Source organism: Podarcis melisellensis (assembly GCF_964234715.1).
Source record: "Podarcis melisellensis genome assembly, chromosome: 14".
Lineage (NCBI taxonomy): Eukaryota > Metazoa > Chordata > Lepidosauria > Squamata > Lacertidae > Podarcis > Podarcis melisellensis.
The window spans coordinates 48,678,614-48,701,099 of NC_138546.1; the positions used below are offsets into that span (position 1 = coordinate 48,678,614).

At 47.4% G+C, this 22,486-nt stretch overlaps 1 pseudogene across 1 annotated transcript; it reads left to right on the forward strand.

Annotated features, from left to right (window-relative positions):
* Positions 1-3,697: 3,697 nt before the first annotated feature.
* Positions 3,698-6,039, forward strand: LOC309356441 (C2 calcium-dependent domain-containing protein 4C pseudogene; annotated as a pseudogene). The gene is made up of 2 exons (XR_014173386.1): positions 3,698-3,787; positions 4,553-6,039. The product of XR_014173386.1 is annotated as a C2 calcium-dependent domain-containing protein 4C pseudogene (transcript).
* Positions 6,040-22,486: the final 16,447 nt, after the last annotated feature.

The following is a 22,486-nucleotide window of genomic DNA, read 5'->3' on the forward strand; positions in this document are numbered from 1 at the left end:
ATCAAATATCATTATTGTTAATCATCACCATACGGCTGGGATGCCTGGTGCTGTCTGGATACTGTTGAACCCCCAGCTCCCAGCAGCCCCAGCCAGCAAGGCCAAAGGTCAAGGACGAAGGGAGTTGTGGACGCAGGTTCCCCACCCCTGATGTACAGTATAAGCCCTTTTCTGTCTCTAGTCAGCACCCAGATGGGAAAGACCACCAGCAGCACAAGAGGGTTCCTGTGCTCTTCCCACTCTTCTTTCCCAGTAACTCTGTAAATACTTATTTCTGTTTTTAGCGATAGACTGCCTCTGAGTCTGGAGGTTCTATACCGTAGTTTCCATACCTCTGGTTACCGTATCTCTTTTCCATTAATTTGTTGAATCTTGATTTGTAGCTGTCTAACCATCTGGTACGTAGGCTGAGACCCTATCTGCCTGCGGACTGTCTCACCAGATTGGTGCATGCTCTGGTTATCTCCCGCTTGGACTACTGCAATGCACTCTACGTGGGGCTACCTTTGAAGGTGACTCGGAAACTACAACTAATCCAGAATGCAGCAGCTAGACTGGTGACTGGGAGCGGCCGCCGAGACCATATAACACCGGTCTTGAAAGACCTACATTGGCTCCCAGTACGTTTCCGAGCACAATTCAAAGTGTTGGTGCTGACCTTTAAAGCCCTAAACGGCCTCGGTCCAGTATACCTGAAGGAGCATCTCCACCCCCATCATTCTGCCCAGACGCTGAGATCCAGCGCCGAGGGCCTTCTGGCGGTTCCCTCATTGCGAGAAGCAAAGCTACAGGGAACCAGGCAGAGGGCCTTCTCGGTAGTGGCGCCCGCCCTGTGGAACGCCCTTCCAGCAGATGTCAAAGCGATAAACAACTACCTGACATTCAGAAGACATCTTAAGGCAGCCCTGTTCAGGGAAGTTTTTAACGTGTGATACTTTACTGTATTTTTGGTTTTTATGGAAGCCGCCCAGAGTGGCTGGGGAGGGCCAGCCAGATGGGCGGGGTATAAATAATAAATTATTATTATTATTATTATTATTATTATTATTATTACTACTGTGTGACTGTGCCCTGTGAATCTTGTAAGTGGTTTTCTTAAAATTAAACCCACAAAGCTCTCAAAACAGCATAGAGAATACTGAAAGTAATAATGATGCTGTGTGCGCTCTTGCCAGCGCAATCCTCAGCATGCCTGCTCAGATGTCAGCCCCATTAAATGCATAGTGGGTGGCAGCCTGGAATTATGGACAGTTTGAGAAGCTCAGGTGGAGGTGAGCAAGAAGGAGGAAAGGGGGGAATTGTGTGAGGGAGCAGGCCTTTGGACAAGGGGTGATGGTGGAGTGAAAGTCACAAGTGGGGTTGTAGCCCTGGATAATTCTGTAGGAGAGAATGGTGCGGTTTCCTCTGAAAGAGTGGCCAATAGGTGGCGCGCTGCAATCAATTACTGGGCTCACCTGGAAGGCAGCTACAACTGCAACTTGTCACTCCTAGGCTGCAAGGACAGAGGCAGCACCAGGTTCAGCATCAAACAGAATTAGGCCAAGAGAGGTTTGCTGATGCCCCAGGCTGGAAGAGGCTGGTTAGTCAGCTGGAAGTGATGTTTTGTTGTCTTGCAGTGCTGTGATGGAAATGAGATTTATTGTTGTGATGGTTTGACTTTTTGAAAAAGATGGTTTTATTTTATTATGCTGGTTATAAATCACCCTAGTAGAATGCTTCTTGTTCAGAAAGCAGATGACTCAGGGTGGATTAACATGGCCATGACTTTTTTCACAAGGGGACTGCAATCCTTGCTTTCACCTGGCCATTTAAAGCTCCCCTCAGGTGTGTGCCTCAGAGGTCACAGTCCTTGTCAACAGGAGGGATGGATACTTGATATGAGCATATTACTGGATATTACCACCTACAAATTCATCCACCTACTAGAGCAGCAGCTCTTCAGCCTGGGCGAGCCAGTGACTTCTCCTGGGAGGCCCGGTGGAAAGGAAGGAACTTTGGTGTCTAGGTCAGAAACAGGGATGGTGGAAGTTCAGCAGGTACAGTTGGAAATGAAGTCTCGGCACAGAGGTGAAAACATGGGCCCGGTGTGTGGCAGCTCTGGAAACAGTTGCATTTTAATTTTTCGCTTTTACAAATTTCATTGAATCCTTCACAGTATAACAGTTTTTATTTTTTTTAAATGTTGCAGACAAAACTTTAAAATCTGATATAAATCAATCAAAACATTCCAAGGACCACATGGGGATGGGAAATACGTAAGTGAACCATGCGTCCTCATTACATACTTTGGGAATAATATACCTATAATGCCAAGCATAGGGTCCATTACATCAGCAAAGCTAACAGCAACCTTCTTTAAGATTCAGTGAGAGCCAGTGACAAGATATCTAAATAAAGAAAATCCAAACCAGCTTTTAAAAAAATATTTTTCCTTTCCTTTTATAAATGTATATGAAACAGAAAGAACAGTTATAACAACAGATGAAAATCAAAAAGTGAAAAGCAAAACTATAAAAAACGAGTCCAGTTCCACATGGGTTAAAGTAACCAAGTAGAAAATCAGAACACAGAGGTGAAGTTCAGGACAATGTACCTCTCCAAAAGGTGGTCTAGGTTCTTCAGGTGAGGAATTAATGGAAGAAATGATGTGATGGAAGTTAAACAGGTACAGTTCCTGCAGGTATCTATCTGTATTACTTCCTGCTTCTCAATTGGCACCATCAGGGATGTGCTAAGCTAGCTTGGGTAGAGGAAGGGGGAGCGTACAATTAATAGGTAGAGGAAGGGGGAAGTCCAATTAATACCTGCAAGAATTTTTTTCTGGAAAGGACATCAAGGATTCTGTTCCTCACTGGCCATTTCTCTGTATTGCCCTGCAGGTTCCAGCAGCAGCTGCATTGATCACTGTGGAGTAGCAGTGCTTGCTTGGCGGTTTCAGTTTTTAAAACAGCTGGTGTAAGGTGATAGTCCTTAAGGCTATGCAATCTCCGTGTGTGATGGGAAGTCTTGCACCTTCTCGTGAGTGTCACCAGCAGAATAGGAAACACACACACGGAGAGAGGGAGAGAGATTGAATTTGGATCAAACTCCAGGTATTCAGATCAACTTATCTAACCCATTCTTCTCCAGCATGGCCCACGGCTGTGGTCCAGATGCTCCAAAGGGCGCTAGATTGGGAAAAGAATACCAGCTTGTTCTCCTAAGCCAAAGCGCTCGAACTGCAAGGCTACCAGGAATGATGGGCAGAACCTGCATCCAGGAACAGGCAAGGCGCCTCCACCCACCATTGGCTGGGCATCCCCAGCTCTGGGCTCCCGTCCTGCTCGTCGGCTTCCCACACTGGGCACCGCCAGAACAAGAGGATGGGCTCCCTTTGCGCTGAGCACTGAGAGGGGCTACGGGCTAGAAAACGACACCGGACGGGGAAACATGGCACTGGCTGCTGCTGGAGCCGGCGGCTGGCTGGCTGGCAGTGCCCTGCTTGTTTGCGTGCCCCGGGCAGGAGCGCCCCTGAGCAGGCGGCGCCAGCGCGGCTCCTCCACCTTTACGCGCCTGGCAGCTGCTGGCACCGCGGAGGCGGGAGGCGGGAGCGGGGCTGCTGGCCAATGGGAGCTGCCTCCGCGGCTGGCGATTGGCTTCGGCGCGCCGCCGCTCGCCCATAAAGAGCGCGCCCGCGGCGCCGGGCTGCAAACTCGCCGGAGTAGCGGCTGGAGCGCTTGGCTGGGCGCAGCGGCTCTGGGCGCGCGGCATCCTCAAGCAGGTCTCGGGAAGCGGCCAACCCTGCAAGGTAGGCGCGAGGTTGTTTGTGCCCGCGGACTCTGCAGCGAGGCTGGGGACTCGGATCATAGCTGTCAACATTTCCCTTTTTTAAGGGAAATTCCCTTATTCCGAATAGCATTCCTCGCAAGAAAAGCGAAAAATTGACAGCTGTGACTCTGATGGGGCTTGGCACCTAAGTGCGCTGGGGATCGCAGCCTTGAAAAGGCGGCCAAGATGAAAGTCTACGGACTGGCCAAAGACAGACTGGAGTTCTGCATGGGGGCTCTGCCCCTTTTCTCTCGTTCCTCCCTTGTTAAGTGAAGAAACCTGTTTTAGTAAATGGAATGTACGTACTGAATTCTATCTAAAACTACCGGGAATTCTTCTGCGCGAGGGAAAGAGTTTGGTGGGGGCTGGGAAGGCTTGCTGGAGCCCGATCCTGTGCTTGTTGGCTCTGAAGGAAGGCGCACTGGATTCTGTGAGGCTTACTCGCAAGTAAGCATTCCTGGATTTTTGCAGCTGTGGTGTGCAAACAGGCTTTAGCTATACAAAAGTAGCATACTGTACTCCTACTTGGAGCAGACCCACTGGAAGGAACAAACATGGTTAATTTCAGTGGGTATACTCTTGAGTAAAAAGAAGCTGAATACCACCCATCACCTGCTGCCTACATTTAAGAGGGCTGTAAGGTTTGAATGGTAGTTGGCTCGGCAGGTCCGGCTCCCTTGCAGGGTTGTTGCGAACAACCCAGAGATATTAACGCCTTTGTATTCCTCTCTCCCTTTTTTGGCAGGTTCTTCTGATCTCCTTCATCTCTTCTGTCTCAACTGAGAAGTCAGCGGGACTCAATGTGGTTCTTGGAGAAAGTGGGGGCGTCCCCTGGAGAAGGCAGCCCACCGGGTCCGTCCTTCCTGGGCTTGCCCCCCAGCCACCCCGTGCCTAACGCAGCCAAGCCGGGGGGCCCTGCTGCAGCTTTTGCCAACATACTGACCCCGGACAGGATCCCGGAGTTCTGCATCCCCCCCCGGCTGGCCAATCCTCCTCCGGCGAAGAGTCCCAGCGCAACTTTCCAGCCCCACCGCTGCCTCACCGAGCCGGGCTTGCAGCAGGCGGCCACCTCGGCCGGGGTGGGGGCCGAGCGCACCCCCTGCCCCTTCCTGCTGCCCCACCTCATCCAGGTGGAGAGCGTGGAGGAGATCCCGGACCTGGAGGAGGAGGAGGAAGGCGGCACGAACTCGGACCCCCAGTCGCAGGCCGCCCTGTCCCTGCCCCACTTCCCCAAAGCCCAGACGTCCTACGGCTTCTGCACGCTGCTGGAGAGCCCGCACACCCGCAGGAAGGAGTCCATCTTCCACAGCGACTCCTCGCCCAGCCTGGCGCGGCCCCGAGCCAGCAGCTACGCGGGCCGAGAGCTCTCCTGCGGCCGCCCGCCGCCCCCGCTGCTCCGCCGGCCCTGCGACAGCGACACGGCTTCCTCCAGCGAGTCCTCGCCCTTCGGCTCCCCGCTGCTGGGCCGCTCGCCTCCGCTGCGCGGGCCGGGCTTGCTCTCCAAAGCGCGGAGCCAGGAGGGGCTGCTGGGCCGGGCCTGGCGGTCCCGGGGCAAGCTGTCCAGCGCGGGGAGGGCCAACTCCTTGTCCACGGAGGACAGCAGCTCCACCGACAGCAGCCCCAGCGCCGTGCGCCGCTCCTCGGACAGCCTCTTCCAGCCGCGGAGCTGCCGCGCCTGCAGCCTGTCGCCGCTGCCCCTCTTCCCGCCGGACGCGCCCTGCGGCGGCGGCGGGGGCGGCGGGCGGGAGAGGCTGGGCCGGGAGAGCACGGTGGGCCTGGACCGGGGCGGGCTGCTGCGGCTGTCCTGCGAGTACTGCCCCGAGAACCGGCGCCTGCGGGTCCGCCTGATCAGCGTGGAGGGACTGTACGCGCCCGCGGCGGAGCCCAAGAGCATCAACTGCTGCATCAGCTTCTCGCTGGTGCCGGGCAAGATCCAGAAGCAGCGCAGCACGGTCATCAAGAGGAGCCGCGACCCCATCTTCAACGAGGACTTCTTCTTCGTGGGCATTGCCGAGGACGAGCTGGGCAGCCTGGCCGTCAGGATGAAGGCTGTCAATAAGGGGAGCAGCTTGAAAAGGGACCTCCTTTTGGGGGAGAGCGAGGTTCCCTTGATGAAGCTCTTAGCGGGTTAAAAAAGAGAGAAACAACCCTCTTGCAACCTGAGATACTTCTATTTATTTTTTTCATACTCGTGGTTTTTTTGTTTTAAAATAAATATAATTTTTACTGAAACTTGCAAATGATTCTCTTTTGGTATCTGTTAGGTCAGTGAATGGCTTCGACTTGAGCCTGCAAGTTACACACTGGAATGCACAATTCATGGTTCTGTTAATCCTATGCACCTGTGCTTTGGCAATGTCCCATTGAGCTCTCCATGAGGCTTGCACCTAAGGAGCTGTGCACAGACTTGCAGCTTCAGTGTTTGTGTAGCAACCAGAGTGCTTTACATTATCCTTAAAACAACCCCCACAGGGCAGGTGACAGGGTGGTGGTGGTGGCCGAAGCTGGTTAGTTTCCACCTACAGCTGGAGAGTCCCAGGTCATCTCTGCTCAGCCACAGAGCTCACTCTCTCAGGGCCTCTCCTACTTCGGAGGGTGGCTTTAAAATGTAATTTATGAAAATATATTTAACATTTTCTCCCATTTGAACGCAGTGGGGCTTACTTCTGAGTAAACACACACAGGGTTGTTCTGTGAAAGGCAGCAGTTTACCTTAGACCTCCTAGTGAGTCCATGGCAAGAGGGGATATTTGTACTGGAACTTTTTTTAGTTCACTGTTACACAACACTAGCTCCATATTTATCAAGCCATCAGGGTACATTAGCCTTCCTCAGTCTGGGATCCTTCCAGCACAGAGTGCTCTACTTTGCAGTGTGAAATACAAATGCCTGTCAGCTTTGTATAGGAACACAACAGACTGTACCTCTTGCATTTCATGACCCTTTAGCATCATGGCTTATAGTTCATGCCCATTATAAACAATTGCCAACTGAGGCCAGGACTCAGTGCATCTGATGAAGTGGGCCGTGGTCCATGAAAATTTAAGCCAAAACAAGGCTACAATCCCAAAGGGATTTACCTAGTACATAGCTGTAGTGAACCCACGAAGGTTTACTTTTGAGTAATGGGTAAATGATTGCACTGTCAATCTATTAGATCTGAGGGTGCCACAATGTTTTGGGGCTATAATTTTGAGTAAATATAGCACTGGCTGGGTTGTTAGGTTTTGTTTCAGTAAGAGGTGCTGATGTGAAGGGTTAAGCCAGAAGTTCCCAACAGGAATTGAATCAAAGAAGAAATGTGTAGACAATAATCCAAGCAAGAGTCCATTTCTTCAGTTGTTGCAATATGTGAACGTTCAGCTGAACAGAACTCTTCCATCAAACAGAATGTAAAGGTTGCTTGCTTTTAGCTGAACACTAAGGAAGCAAACCGCTTTGAAATCTTATGTGATAATGGCCATGGCAGCTTGCCTGCTGAATCTGTGAGGGAGTCTGCGTGGAACAGGAAGGGAGAGGTTGGATGTGTATTTTGAGCCCAAATCCAATGCTGCAGTTGTGCAGGTTCCTAACTGGGGAGGGGCTGACTTGGTCCACTACCCCATTTCCTTAATTATTATTTTTTTTATTTGGGGTTTTTTTAAGTGCACACATAACAAAAACAAAGAAAACAAAGAATAAAAATCAAGCCTTCCCATCCTAAAGCACAATTATACAAAAGCACAAATAATATTATTAATAATAATAATTATACATCACAGCTCCAAAGGGATAATAATGTAATGTCATGAGCTGAGGGTGAGGAGTAGGCTGTCTGTCAAGACCCTTCTAATTCCTGGATCCAGCAAGTGTTAAGCAATAATTCAAATTCCTGGAATATCCAGGCTAGCTTCCTGGTGAGGTAAGGGTCATTAAGGTAGCAAAGGAAGTGGCTCTGTGTCAGACATCAAATGACTGAGGCCCCCTCCCTCAACTCACTGGGAGTTAGAAAAGGCAAAGGCCTGAGCTCAGGTGTGTGTGTGTGTGTGTAAGGTTGAAGCTGGAGGAAGAAGAAGGCTGAAGTCTCTGAGGGGACAACCATCCCTGATCTCTTCTTGAATCCAAGGCTGTGGCTATGGGGGAAGCAAGACCCCTTTGGGGTGTTAATGCTGTGAACCCCTCCATCGTAGGCTCAGGTTGTAGACATGTGTAAATAAACCATATATCCTAAAGACACCACAGTCTCTGCTGTCCCTCATTCCAAGGAAACTGAACCCTGGGGAAGCGCCTGGAACCCCTGGAATCTCACACTGCTTTGATATTGGGGTGGCCTGCAACAGTATGAACTGACAGAAAGATTCCCTTTAAAGATAATGAAGATTTATAAAAATCAAAGTATTTTCCACCTGCGTGCTCCTTCATTACTGACAATAAAGTTTCTATACAGTCCTAAATGAGCCAGCCTGATTGCAAATACTGGCAGCACTGAGTGACCACATGCCTCAACATTTGTAGAAGAAGTGAAACCATGCCATATGTCACTATCCCATTTCCCACTTGTTATATGCTCAGCAGGGAGGAAGGAAGTGCCATCTCTACATCCTAGAGAGCCCTGTTCAGGAAAGTTGTGAGTGTGGCTAATTGTCAGATCCCCAAAAACAATGAACAAGTTCTTACTTTGCACATGCACCCTAGAAGTCTGGCCAGAGGTCCTGTGGGAGAACTCTCAGCCCTGCAGAGTCCCACCTTAAGGGGAGCCGCTACATGTCCACAGGAGCCTCAGGGGGCAGGGAGAACGCTCTCATGAGCCCCATCTTGGGCAAAAGGATGCCTGAATTGCAGGGAGTTGCAGTAATTGATTGTCGTGGTTCCTTCCACCTCTACAATTCTATGTCTACCCTGGGGTCCAGCTTAAGGGTTCCCACAGGCTTTGGGTTGGCCATTGTGAGAAGAGAGTGCTATGGTCTGATCCAGCAACAGGCTCTGCTAAGGTCCTTACATTCTTAAGTGTCTTGCCCGAGGCTGAGGGTGCCCCAAATCCTGGAGCTGGGTTGAGACAGGGCACAGATGTATTGTGCAGGTTTGCCCTTAGAAAGTACCCTTTCCTTTATTGCAATTTCCCTCCCAAGTCTGGGTACATACAACCAGTGCATTTTTTCTGGGGGTACACATACCCCTAAACATTTTGTGAATCTAAGTTTGGCCTCATTGAGGGGCAGTATTTCAATATGAGTAGGAAAATGAGAGTACCCCTAAACATATTTTTTAAAAGAAAAAAAGCACTGCATACAACTGAAATACGTTCTCTAGTCCCCCGCCTGATGTCTTCCTTCTGCCAGCTACTCAGGGCAGGACACCTCCTTGTGCGGTGGATAAACTGGATGGGGAGGAGGGAGGGAGACTTCTCAACTTAACATGAGACTCGACTGTGGTCCTAAGTAAAGCTGAAAGGTGGAACATTCATGATGGACAACAGGAGCGCACAGAGGCTGCTGCCTCACACTGAGTCAGACTGGAAGTGGCCCTCCAGGATTCCAGGCAGGGGGCTCTTCCAGCCCCACCTGGAGATGCTGCCAGGGATCTGAACCTGGGGCCTTCTACATGCAAAGTGGAGATGCCCTCCCACTGTGCTACAGCCTTTCCCCAAAGCAGTTCTTCCCATAGCACATGAACACTCTTTCTATAACACTCTGGAGTTTACTGTAGTGATGGTCATCAATGAAGATCGCTTTGGAAGGGGATTGGACAAATTTTCAGAGGACTAGGCTTTCAAGGGCTGCTAGTTGCAATGGCTGTCAGTGCCGGATTTACGTATAAGCTAAACAAGCTATAGCTCAGGGCCCTACTCTCTTGCCCCCCCCCAAAAAAAATCAAAGAAAAAAACCCCTGGATGTACATTTCCAAAATATAAGATAAAAAACAAATAAAATAAAACCTACATACAACAACAGTGTTTTGTGTTGTGTATGTACGCAGTGCAAGTAGATAAATAGGTACCGCTCTGGCGGGAAGGTAAATGGCGTTTCCGTGCACTGCTCTGGTTCACCAGAAGCGGCTTAGTCCTCCTGGCCCCATGACCCGGAAGCTGTTCGCTGGCTCCCTTGGCCAATAAAGCGAGAGGAGCACCGCAACCCCAGAGGCATCCGCGACTGGACCTAACAGTCAGGGGTCCCTTCACCTTTATGGACCCATTAGGTCCATCAATTACCATATAGCATATACGCAACACAAAAAACAGCGACAATTTGTTGTTGACAAAGGACAGCTGGACATATAAAGGGCCTCATCACCCTCAGTAGCTTAGGGCCTCATCAAACCTAAATCCAGCCCTGATGGTTGTGCACTGCCAGGACCAGTTTGCCTCTGAATACCAGAGAGTTTTCAGAGGGAGAGTAGGAGGGGCCTGGAAGTTGTTCAGCAACTGCACCTGTTGGACAGCAGCCTAGCTGGGCAGGCACCTCCCTGGTCAGTCACATAGTCTTCTGCATGATGGTGAGATATGGCAGCTTCCTAGTTACCCATTGAAAGTGTTACAGCTATTTCTTGTGCATGATCTAGTTGTGATCCTTGCAACAACCCCAGGCTGACATTGTCACTTGCACTTTGCAGCTGCACTTGCCTACACTGTATGTCTTTTGCCTTAAAAAGTAAATAAATCAGTTCCAGTACTGTTAGGTCACTGCAAAATACAATATGTGGAAAGCTTCAATCACTTAATTGTGAGTGGGGGGGGGGAGCATTGTCAACTGTATTGCAGCAGCTATTGGTGAATTATATAACGCTTCCAAGTGTCTACGTGATGAGGCTGAGGGCGATGGGAGTAGAATCCATTTTCAGAAGATGATGAGGAAAAGACAAGCTACAATCACCCTGACTTAATCCGATCTTGCCTATTATTGAATATGGTCTCTTGGTCCAGTTAGTAGTAAAATTAGAATTATGGTAATACTGCAATGGATTAAAAAAACACTCAGGTTTTAATCTTAAATGCAAGCAGCAGCAGGTTGGCTGTAAAATTTGCTGCCTCGTTGTGAGGTGTACCAAACTGCACTGATGGCACTTAATTGAATTGTCTTGCATCATTTATAACACTTTATGTTCTCTTCTAACGTGTTCTGGGCTTGGGGTGTCTGTCCTCTGCCATTCCCCTTGCACAGATGGCAAGCAAGGCAGAAAGAGTGGGATTTGCGCCTGTGCTGTACTTTACAGTGGAGAGAGGAGGAGAGGAGGGTCCTCTGCTGGAAAGTGTCCTCAGTTGAAGGGCTTAAAGATCAAAGCTTAAAGATGAAGGGAGAGCAAGCGGTACCTTGAAGTTGCCCCCCAACAGCTGGCACCATCTGGGCAGCAGAGCAGGCACCTGGTCACAGGCTTCCCTGTTATGGAGAGATGCACTGCTTTTCTATACTAATGATGATGGTGGTGATGATGATGTAGCATTACTTATTCCCCCCCCCCATCCAACTGGGTTTCCCCAGCCACTATGGGCAGCTTCCAACAAAATATAAAGGAATAAAACAAAACATAAAACATTAAAAGCTTCTTGAAAAGGACTGTCTTCTAAAAGTTGTATAGGTATTTATCTCTTTGACATCTGACAGGAGGGCATTCCACAGGGTGGGCACGACTACTGAGAAGGCCCTCTGCCTGGTTCTCTGTAACCTCACTTCTTGCAGTAAGGGAACTGCCACAAGGCCCTTGGAGCTGGACCTCAGTGTCCGGGCAGAATGATGGGGGTGGAGACGCTCCTTCAGGTATACAGGGTGAAGGCCATTTACGGCTTTAAAGGTCAGCACCAACACTTTGAATTGTGCTCGGAGATGTACTGGGAGCCAATGTAGGTATTTCAAGACTGGTGTTATATGGTCTCGGCGGCCGCTCCCAGTCACCAGTCTAGCTGCCGCATTCTGGATTAGTTGTAGTTTCCGAGTCACCTTCAAAGGTAGCCCCACTTAGAGTGCATTGCAGTAGTGCAAGAGGGAGATAACTAAGAGCATGGACTACTCTGGTGAGACAGTTTTATGGGCAGGTATGGTCTCAGCCTACGTACCAGATGGAGCTGGTAGACAGCTGCCCTGGACACAGAGGTGACCTGTGTCTCCATGGACAGCTGAGAGTCCAAAATGACTCCCAGGCTGTGCACCTGGTCCTTTAGGGGCACACTTGTTGTGAAGCTGTTTATTTTTTATTTTACTTTATGCTATTTTTGATGCAGCAACTGATTCTACTATGGTCAGTAATATGGGATGAAACAAATAGATTCCAAACTGAAAATGTTTAAGAGTGAAGAAGCCAAGGCTGCTGGTTTCCTCTTCCTGAGAGTATTTCAGGGCCTGGTGTCCTGCAGAAAGTGAGTTCAGAAAATCATTTATCACCATCTTCCTGTAATAAAGATAAAGACATTAAATCTGTCTTTGCACCTTCCCCATTTCCCTCTGAGCAAAGGGAAAGTCTCTTCCTGAAAAAATCTTGTCCCCATCCAACCAGTCCCTTAGGGAGCTGCCGGCAGGAAGTGTGTTTCTTCTGCAGAAATATAAACAACCCAAACTTTTCAAAGGAAAAACATTGGCAAATAAGCAGAGCGAGTCTTCTTCCCAGGCCTTACTCCTGTGGCTTACTCCTGTGGCTTGCTTATCTTCTTTTCTTAAGCATTTGTTCTGTATGTATGTATGTATGTATGTATGTATGTATGTATGTAGAAACCTCATACCCTTCCACATTCCTCAGGTGAAAAGAGGAAAATTTCTCACTCTCCCACAACTTATTCCCTTGACCTCACATCCCCCCCCCCCGACAGAGGATTTCTAATCAGAAGAAGGGCAAGTGCTGCCACTGGTGCACCAACTGGACACAGCCATGGGTGTAGCCAGGGGGTCGGGGGGGGCAGAACCTCAGTTAGCTATGTATTTTTTGCTCCCCCTTGGCTATACCCATGGATGCAGCACACACGCCCTCCATTGTCCTGATAAAACCCCAATTTTATTTTATTCTTTGGTAGATTTACAAAAAGAAAAGCACACAGCAATAAATAAATTTTAGAAAGGGGCAAGATTAGATGTGAACGCACAAAGCATTCTTTAAAATAAACAAACTCGAGTCTCCTTGCACTCCACTCCCCCATTATTTGTGCCCAAGGCGACCGTGCCCTCTGCCTGCCCCTCAGAGCTGGCGCATCATGTGGAGCTGGGCCTCGTGGTAGCAGTCTCTCCTCCTCCTCCTCTCCCACACTCCAGGAGCTGTTACAAGCTGCCCAAGGGAGGAGGTTGTTGTGTACAGTATTGAGTCAAAGGATTTTATATCTGTATTATTATTGTCTGTATTTGCATTAGGCCTTTTGGTTCCAGAGGGTACAGCTACTATTGGTTCATTTAAGCTGCTGTATTTGGATCCTCTGTCTTATTGGTTTCCTCCAAAAGGCAGGACTGTGATTGCCTGAGATTGTTCCCTCCAAAATGTATCCTTTCTAGTTAGTTCCCGGTCCCTATAAATGTAGCTCTCCCCTCCTCAGTCTCAGTCTTGTTTGCTTGAATAAAGAAGTGTTACTAGAGAACTGTCTCTAGCATATTATGTCAAGAGAGCTGAAATCACAAACCCCACGTCACAACAGAGGTCAGTGGCTGCAGCCATTTAGAGGCAACAGGGTGCTCCCTCACTGCTGCTGCTGCTGCTCCTGCTGTTGCCGCCTCCACTCAGGTCAAGCCCCAAGCTCAGCAGCTGGTGCTGGTGGAGAAAATAGGGACATTCCGGGATCAAATTGGAAGTCGCAATGGCTTTTGCAATTCTGGGACTATCCCTGGAAAATCAGGAAACTTGTAGAATACAGCTGAGGAACTTGAGGGTTCCTGGGGTGAAACACAACTCTACAAACCCTCACTGTCCCAGGGCATTCGCCTTCTCCCCCTTGGTATTGTTGTGCTCTGCACCCTCCTCTTTTGACTGACTGGGGGGGGTGGAGCTGTGCTTTTTGTCTGTGGTAAAAATGAGGTGGCCAATCACAAAAATATGATCAGCACAGAAAGGATGTACAAGAACAATGAAAACATGTTTGGCACACCAAAATTCCAGGTTGACCCCTTTGGCACCTTGTCTAAAACGACTTGGTCAGTGTCAACTGGCTTTGCTTTAAATTCAGGCCCCTCAACCTGTGATTCACAAAGCCACGAGATGCAGCTGAGCCAGCTTTGTGAGAGCCATTTTGATCACGATAGCCGTTTTTAAAAAAAGTTTTTTTTTAAAAAATGGGACTTATTAGTTTAGAGAAAAGATGAGTAAGAGGTGACACAATAGAAGTTTGTAAAATTATGCATGGCATGGAGAAAGTAGATAGATAGGGGAAGTCCCCTCCCCTCCTCACACCAGACCTTGGGGGTCCAATGAAGCTGAATGTGGGAAAATTCAGGACAGATAAAAGAAAGGACTTTTTTACACAGCACAGAACAAAACGATGAGACTTGCTCCCCAGGGGACAGTGCCGGCCCCCTACTTGGATGCAAGGGCTTAGGCGGGAGGAGAGAGGCCTCTTGCGCTTGCATCCTGCCTGTGGGTTTCTCCCCGGCATCCGGTTGGCCACTGTGTAAGGCTGCCATACGTCCGGACATATCCAGAATACCGCAGTTGGAAGCAGTGTCTGGACAGAAATTGCTAAAGAATGTGGTTTTGGCGGTTTTCCTTTAAAATAGCTCATCAACTTTTCCTACCACTGTGAGAACAGGATGCTGGACTAGATGGGCTAATTGCCTGATCCAGCAGCTCTTCTTATTTTGAAATATTGTGTCAGTGATCGCATTCCCCTCGGCTCCTGTGTCCAGATTGTTTTCAACCACAGTTCCACTGGTTTTTAAGGGAATGGGGCAGTCCTCTGGCTCCTGTTTCACATTTATCAGTGTCCCTGTGGGATTGCTTCCATACCCTCCAACATTTTTCCAATGAAAATAGGGACATCCTATTCCATAATGATGATGGTGATAATTTTATTATTTATACCCTGTCCATCTGTCTGGGTTTCCCCAGCCACTCTGGGCGGCTTCCAACATATATAAAAACATAACAAAACACCACACAACATTAAACATCCATTTAAAACAAAAAAGACCACCTTGTTCCATAAAGTACAGATTCCCCCCTTCTCCCTGGCTTTCCTTTTTTAAAAAAATAATTTTTATTGGAATTTTATTTACATCATAACATAGCTGCCCCCCCCCCCAATACACAATCCTTCTCCCTGGCTTTCCTTTACAGTCTAGTAGATATTTTCTTTTTAAATTCTGCTTGGCACCCCTGCTAAACAACATATGTGAAGGTGTTTTTTTCACCTGTGGTCTTTGTTGTTTTAAATGGATATTTAATGTGTATTTTAAGCACTTTAATCTTTTTTGCCGCTTAATATATATTTTATTGTACTGAGCTTTTCAGTTGTTGCAAACTGGCCTGAGTCATGATGGGTGGGGTTGCCTGGTCAGGAGCATCCCGGACCCTGAGATCTAGGGGTGGCCCTTGGTGATGTCCTGGGGGTGGCTGCTTCTTCCCCTGCATTCCCTCCCACCACTGAGCCCTAGAGGCTAAATTGGGGAGGGAAGCAGAGAGGACAGCCCCCCCTTCTATGGCATAATCTGCAGCTAGCTCCTGCTGGGCTGAAGCTTGCAAGCCGCATGCACAGTCTTCTCCCCCCACCCCAAATATTTTATAGTCTTCTTAATATATATTTACTGTATTAAATTAAAGCCACTCTCACCCACCTGGAAGCTAAAGCCCTCCTGATGCCACCTAGAGGGGGCCAGGCACATCTGGAGGTCTGGTAACCCTAGAGGTGAGATATAATTATTTCATAGAATTAAAACATTTCTTCCAGCTCATCTCCACCCTGCCCTCCTTAGAAATGGCCAGGTAAACGCCATTGATCCCGGGCTCTGCTGAGCCACCATCACCAGCGCTCAGATGCAGGTAGAAGGGTTGATGGTTGGGGGCAAAGGTTCCCTTCTGCCTGTTTGACTGCCAGCGTCCTCAGTACGTCAGCACCAGTTGCGCTGGACAAAAGGATGTAAACAGGTGAAAGCTTAGCGGTGGCAACTGCACGTAGGTTTCCTTTCTGGGAAGATAAACAGGCTTTCAAGGGTTCACAGAAGCAAATCTCCAGAGCAATTTGAAAAACATTAAAGTTACATAATATGCAGTAAAATGGCCTATTGATCTATAAAACCAACTGCAGCTGCTTTTAATAACATACGCTGTCACCCCCACTTCCCACCCTTGGCTCTTGGCTTCACTCATCCATGGGCTTCAGCAATTTGCTCAGGGTGCCTTCGCCATTGTAGCCCAGTTTGATTTTGCTGGAAGTGTTCCATGGCATCTAATTGTCTGTTGCTGATCTCAGAAACCCTGTGTCTCTCCGTGGAATTTGTTTGAAATGGATAAATGCTTTTATCTTGGTACTCCAAAAACGCTGCCACTGTGCAAGGGGTAATTTCAGTTGTTGTGGGCATTGTCAACATGCAGAAATCAGTGGAAACTCCATGAACTTCCATAAGCTGTCATGTTTCTCTGATGCCATGTTGTGGAGGCCCCTTTCTGTTGCTCCAGCTCTTGGAAATAACTGATGCAGGCTGATCCTCTCGCTGTATTAATCTGTTTGTTCATTTTAACTCTTGGAATGCCATGAGTTTTGTTTCCCTGCTGAATTTATGCTGCTTTTGATTTTGCAGGGTATTTTTTGTTCCCTGTGTAGTCAAATTGTTCTCTTACACATTTATTGCAAACCATCCAGAGAGGCCTTTTTGTTTTCGGGCGATTTATAAATTGCTGTAAATAAATAGTGAAGGAAACAATTCTTAAAACAAGAAAACCATCCATCAGCAGAACGGTGGCAGCACATTAATGAGCCATAGTTCATTAGCCACAAACTCAGCAAATTCATGGTTGTTTTTTTTAAATACTGTAATTGTTTTCATTTTCATTTTCTAATACTAATAACATTATTTGAGAAAATTTCAATAAAAATAATTTTATAGATTAAAAGTATTGTAAGTCACTTTTACTCTCTGGGCACCTTTTCTAAAGACTGATCTGAGCCGCAGATCATCCCCCTGACAAGTGCTATTGACCTGAAGGTGAGACCCCATGTTCTTTCTGGGTCTTTGGCTTGGTGGAAACAGGCAAGTGTGCTGGGGGGGGGGCAACGATGGATGGTGCATCTCCCTGTGTCTTATTTTGAAATAACCGGGGTTCTTGCTGCCTTTCCCAGAAGAACCAGGAACAGGGCAGCCTGACAAACAAATACTCCTGTGCCTAAAAGCCAATGCAGGAGGTTGCCAGGCTACTAATGACAGCCTGGAGCGTCTGGGCGAGGGGCTTGAGCTGGCTGGAGGTGCAGCAAATGAGAAGTGTGGGTGGGAGAGAACGAAATTGGATCAGAAGTAGGGAGTGGGAGAGGTGGGGGCGCTGCATGAGAGGATGTCCAGCCAGGGAGATTTTCTGTGTGCCCAGAGCAAAATCTTGAACCTGCTGCAGGGCCAGTAGCTGGCGGCTCAGCCCAGATCCCTGAGCCCCCCCCCCTGCGCTCTTAACCTGCCCATCCAACTCCTATGGGGAAGGCAGAGGGGGAAATGGCCTTTGAGCAAGCGCTTCTCAGCCCACTGGGCAAGCTTGGAGCGGGTCTGGGAGGAGCAGTGGCCTGTTTTGGCCAACCTACGCAATAATGTTTTCATTGGCTGGGGTGGCTTTTCTGAAGGGTGGCCATGTGCCCTGCTTGGCAGAGGACAGACCTCTGTTTGAGAGGGTTTCTCTCTTGGAAGGGCTTCCCAGGGCCAGCCTGGTTGAAAGCAGGCAGAACAACTCACAGCTCACCTGGTCTTCTCCACAACGGGGTGTGTATGTGTGTGTGTGTGTGTGTGTGTGTGTGTGTTTTGGATTCCCACTTAACATTGCAGTAAGTCTTTCTGTATCTGTATCTCTGGTTATACATTAGCATATGCAAATTATATCCAAACATGTGTCCTCTTCACTCCTCTTATTTTGGTGATGCATTAAGGTCCCCATCAACTTCATTTTTTGGCTGGAGTCTTTTGGGGTGGGGGACACCAACTGCTGCTCAGGTTTTTTATTCGGGGTCTGCAGCAAATTCAAATCCTGACATAAGCTCACCCCCCCCCTTTCTAGGCCTGCCACTCACTATTTACATCTCTTTATTCCAAGGAGCTCAAGACACTGTATGTGGTTCCCGACCCATGTTCTTCTCACCACAGTCCTCTGAGCCTGACTGCGATAGACTGGCGCGCTGAAGATTCTCCCTGCAAGTTTAATGCCTGGATGAGGATTTGAAGCAGGGTCTCCCCACTCCCACTCTGATACTCTAACCACAACACCACACTGCCTTTATGAGGTAAGGGGCTCAAATAATACACAGAAAGCTTTCTGGGGTGTATTTTTTTTTTATGGGGACAGAATGAATAAATGAACTTTTTAAAATTCCACTTTCCTACACAGGAAAAACAATGTACCCAGGGCAGTGTACAAATACAACCTCCCCCTTTAAAAACAAAATCAGTAACAAAAGAGAATTTAAACCAAACAGCAGTAAAAGCAGTCTGAAAGCCGTTTCAAAGCAAGATAGGTAAACTATTATGAAATACCTTCTCAAAATAAGAAAGCCTTTACTGCTGCGAGTGAGAGAGCCTGCCAGGTTTCTCCTGGGAGAGTGTTCCATAGACTTGGAGCCACCACAAGAGAGGTGGGACCCTCCTGTCAACACATCAGGTTTTATGCAGGTATTAAAAATGGGAGGCTAGGCAGAATGGTGGCACCCACAGTCCAAGGCCCTCGGGTTGAACACAAAGTGGGTGGGTAAAGGTAAAGGGACCTCTGACCATTAGGTCCAGTCGCGGACGACTCTGGGGTTGTGGCGCTCATCTCGCTTCCGGGTCATGTGGCCAGCATGACTAAGCCACTTCTGGTGCAACAGAACACTGAAACCAGAGCAGCGCACGGAAACGCAGTTTACCTTCCCGCCGGAGTGGTACCTCTTTATCTACTTGCACTTTGATGTGCTTTCTAACTGCCAGGTGGGCAGAAGCTCCGGCCGAAACAATGGGCACCCTGTTGCGGGGCTTCGAACCGCCAACCTTCTGATCGGCAAGCCCTAGGCTCTGTGGTTTAGACCACAGCGCCACCCATGTCTCAAGTGGGTGGGTAGCATGTCCCATTTTCCTGCTTGAGGTGAAACGGGGAGTCCTGCCCTGCCCTGCCCCCTGTGTGCCCCCCCCCCCGCCAGCAGAACAGTTCTCTCTTGTGAGATCTTGCTGGAAATCAGTGTCTGAGCTGGCCTGGCTGCTTCACAGGTGGTGGAAGTGGCAAGGAGGGCAGAGCACCCAGGGGTGACTTCGCCCTGCTGGGCCCGCGTGTTTGTGCGTTGGGCTGACATATGTCCGCCTCTGCCCCAGACACATCCTCTTTTTCAGGATTAAAATTTGTGTCTGGGCGCATTTTTAAAATTTGGCAAAATGTCCGGGTTTCCTTTCTGGGCGAAATGCAGTTGCATGGAGTCAGCCCTATTATAATATGGCTATGCAGTCACTGCTCAACCTGTGGGAGAGGTGGGATAATTGCCTTGAATTGACACCTTCTGCTTTGATCCCAGCTCCCTCCTGTCTCCATCAGCTGATTGAAACAAGAAGAAAGGCCCTCACTTTCTCTCAGGAAGCACATCTCGCTCCCTTTAACCCTTAGAGAGCCAAGCTGAAGAGCTGTTTTCTGATGCGTCCTGACTTTTTTTTTTTTGAAAATTATTTTTATTGCTTCATTCCATAAAAGAGATAAAGACTAGGACACAGTTAAACAAAAAAGAATATTACACAAACAGATAACAATAGAAAAAGAAAAGAAAGATAAAAAGAAAATACACAAAATTATAATTTTCACATCAACCGTGTTACATAATCTTCCCTTTCGAGGCTTCCTTTAGCTTGCCCGAAAATCATTCGAAGTAGTGATTTAGGTTACACATTTCTTAGCATATATTGTCATTGTACCTTTCTCTCTCTCCTATTTTCTTTACACAATAACTCCTAAACTATCACAGTGTGTCTCTGAATCCCTTTAGCGTTGTTTTTCCCTCACTAATAGATTCCAGATAATCTACGTACTTTCCCCAATCCTTGATGAACTTTTGGTCTCTTATATACCTGACTTTTCCTGTGAGTTTATCCAATTCCGCGTAGTCTAGCAGCTTTGATCTCCACTCCTCCACCGTTGGTGTTTCCTGCTGTTTCCACATCTGGGCTAAAGCTACCCTTGCAGCTGTGACTGCATAGTATACTAATCTACAATCTTCCTTTTTTATCTCGTGGCCTAGTATCCCTAGTAGGAAAATTTCTGATTTCTTTGTGAACGTGCATTTTAAGATCTTCTTTAATTCAATGTAAATTTTTTCTCAAAACTGTTTCACTTTTCCACACTCCCACCACATGTGGTAAAAGGAGCCCTCTTTATCCTTGCATTTCCAGCACTTGTTGTCCACCTTATACATTTTCGATAGTTTCATAGGTGATAAGTACCAACTATAGAACATCTTCATGACATTTTCCTTTTTCATTATACACGCCGTAAAATTTAATCCATCCTTCCAAAGTTTTTCCCAATCCTCAAATAGTATACTATGTCCTACATCCTTTGCCCAGCGGATCATCACGGATTTGACTTCCTCATCTCCCAAGTTCCAATCTAACAACATCCTATACATTTTAGATATGATTTTCTCTTCGTTATTTATAATCTCCGTCTGAAATTTGGACTCTTTCTCTGCATAACCTCTTTCTTTAATATCTTTTCTAAACATCTGGCTCACCTGAAGGTGGTGTAGCCAGTCATAAACATGCTCCTTAACTTGTTCGTATGGTCTTACCTTCCATTTCCCATCTTCCTTAGTTAGTAGCTGACTGTATGTTGCCCAATTACTTCTCATATTAATAGTCTTTACACTCATTACTTCCAGGGGTGAAAGCCAGTGTGGTGTTTTCGATTCCAGCAGATTTTTGTATTTTTCCCATATTTCAATTAGTGGCCCTCTAAAAATATGATTTTCAAATCCCTTGTGTATTTTTCTTTTGTTCTGCCATAAATAGGCGTGCCAGCCGAATCTGTTATCAAAGCCCTCCAAATCGAGTAGCTCCCTATTCACTAACTTTACCCAATCTCTTATCCAACAGAGGCAAACTGCCTCGTAATATAATTTCACATCTGGCAGAGCAAAACCCCCCCTTTCTTTTATATCTGTTAATAATTTGAACTGAATCCTAGGTTTTTCCCCCTGCCAGATGTATCTTGAGAGCACTCTTTGCCACTCTTTAAAGATTCGGCTCCCCTTGATTATAGGGATAGTCTGGAATAGAAACATCAGCCTTGGAAGAACATTCATCTTAATTGTATTAATCCTTCCCCAGAATGACAGTTTCAACCCTCCCCATATTTCCAAATCCTTTCTTATTCCCCTCCACGTCGGCTCGTAATTATTTCTGAATAAATCTATATTTTTAGGTGTTAACCAAATACCGAGATATTTCACTTTTTTAACCACCTCTATTTGTGATTGGTGTTGAATTATTTCTATTGTCTTTGGGTCCACATTTTTGCCTAACATTTTCATTTTCATCTTATTTAATTTGAACCCTGCTACCTCTCCAAACTGGTCTAATTCCTTTAGTATTTCTTCTGTTGCAATTGTTGGTTCTTCTGTCATTATTACTACGTCATCCGCGAAGGCTCTAATCTTGTATACATTCTGTCCAATTAACACTCCTTTTATTTTTTGATTTTGTCTTATAGAATTTAGAAGAACTTCAAAAACTGTTATAAACAAAAGCCCCGCTTTTGATGCGTCCTGACTTCTTATCAGGCTCAAAGAACTTTCCCACAGTGTGGAGGGATTTTTCTTATGAACAGCAAGCAAGCAAGCAAGCAAGCAAGCAGGCAAGCACACACACACAGAAAGAGAGAGAGAGAGGGGGGGGCAAGCAAGCAAGCAAGCAAACAAACAAACAAACAAACAAACAAACACAGAGACAGCTGCAGCTACGGAAGGGGAAGTCAAATGTCATGCAAAGGATCATTTGAGAAATGATCAGAAACAAGTTTGCCTATTTTTATGTAGGCACCATTGCAATATTATAGAATCATAGAATCATAGAGTTGGAAGAGACCACAAGGGCCATCGAGTCCGACCCCCTGCCAAGCAGGAAACACCATCAGAGCACTCCTGACATATGGTTGTCAAGCCTCTGCTTAAAGACCTCCAAAGAAGGAGACTCCACCACACTCCTTGGCAGCAAATTCCACTGTCAAACAGCTCTTACTGTCAGGAAGTTCTTCCTAATGTTTAGGTGGAATCTTCTTTCTTGTAGTTTGGATCCATTGCTCCGTGTCCGCTTCTCTGGAGCAGCAGAAAACAACCTTTCTCCCTCCTCTGTGTGACATCCTTTTCTATATTTGAACATGGCTATCATATCACCCCTTAACCTCCTCTTCTCCAGGCTAAACATGCCCAGCTCCCTTAGCTGTTCCTCATTAGGCATCGTTTCCAGGCCTTTGACCATTTTGGTTGCCCTCCTCTGGACACGTTCCAGTTTGTCAGTGTCCTTCTTGAACTGTGGTGCCCAGAACTGGACACAGTACTCCAGGTGAGGTCTGACCAGAGCAGAATACAGAATAATACAAATAT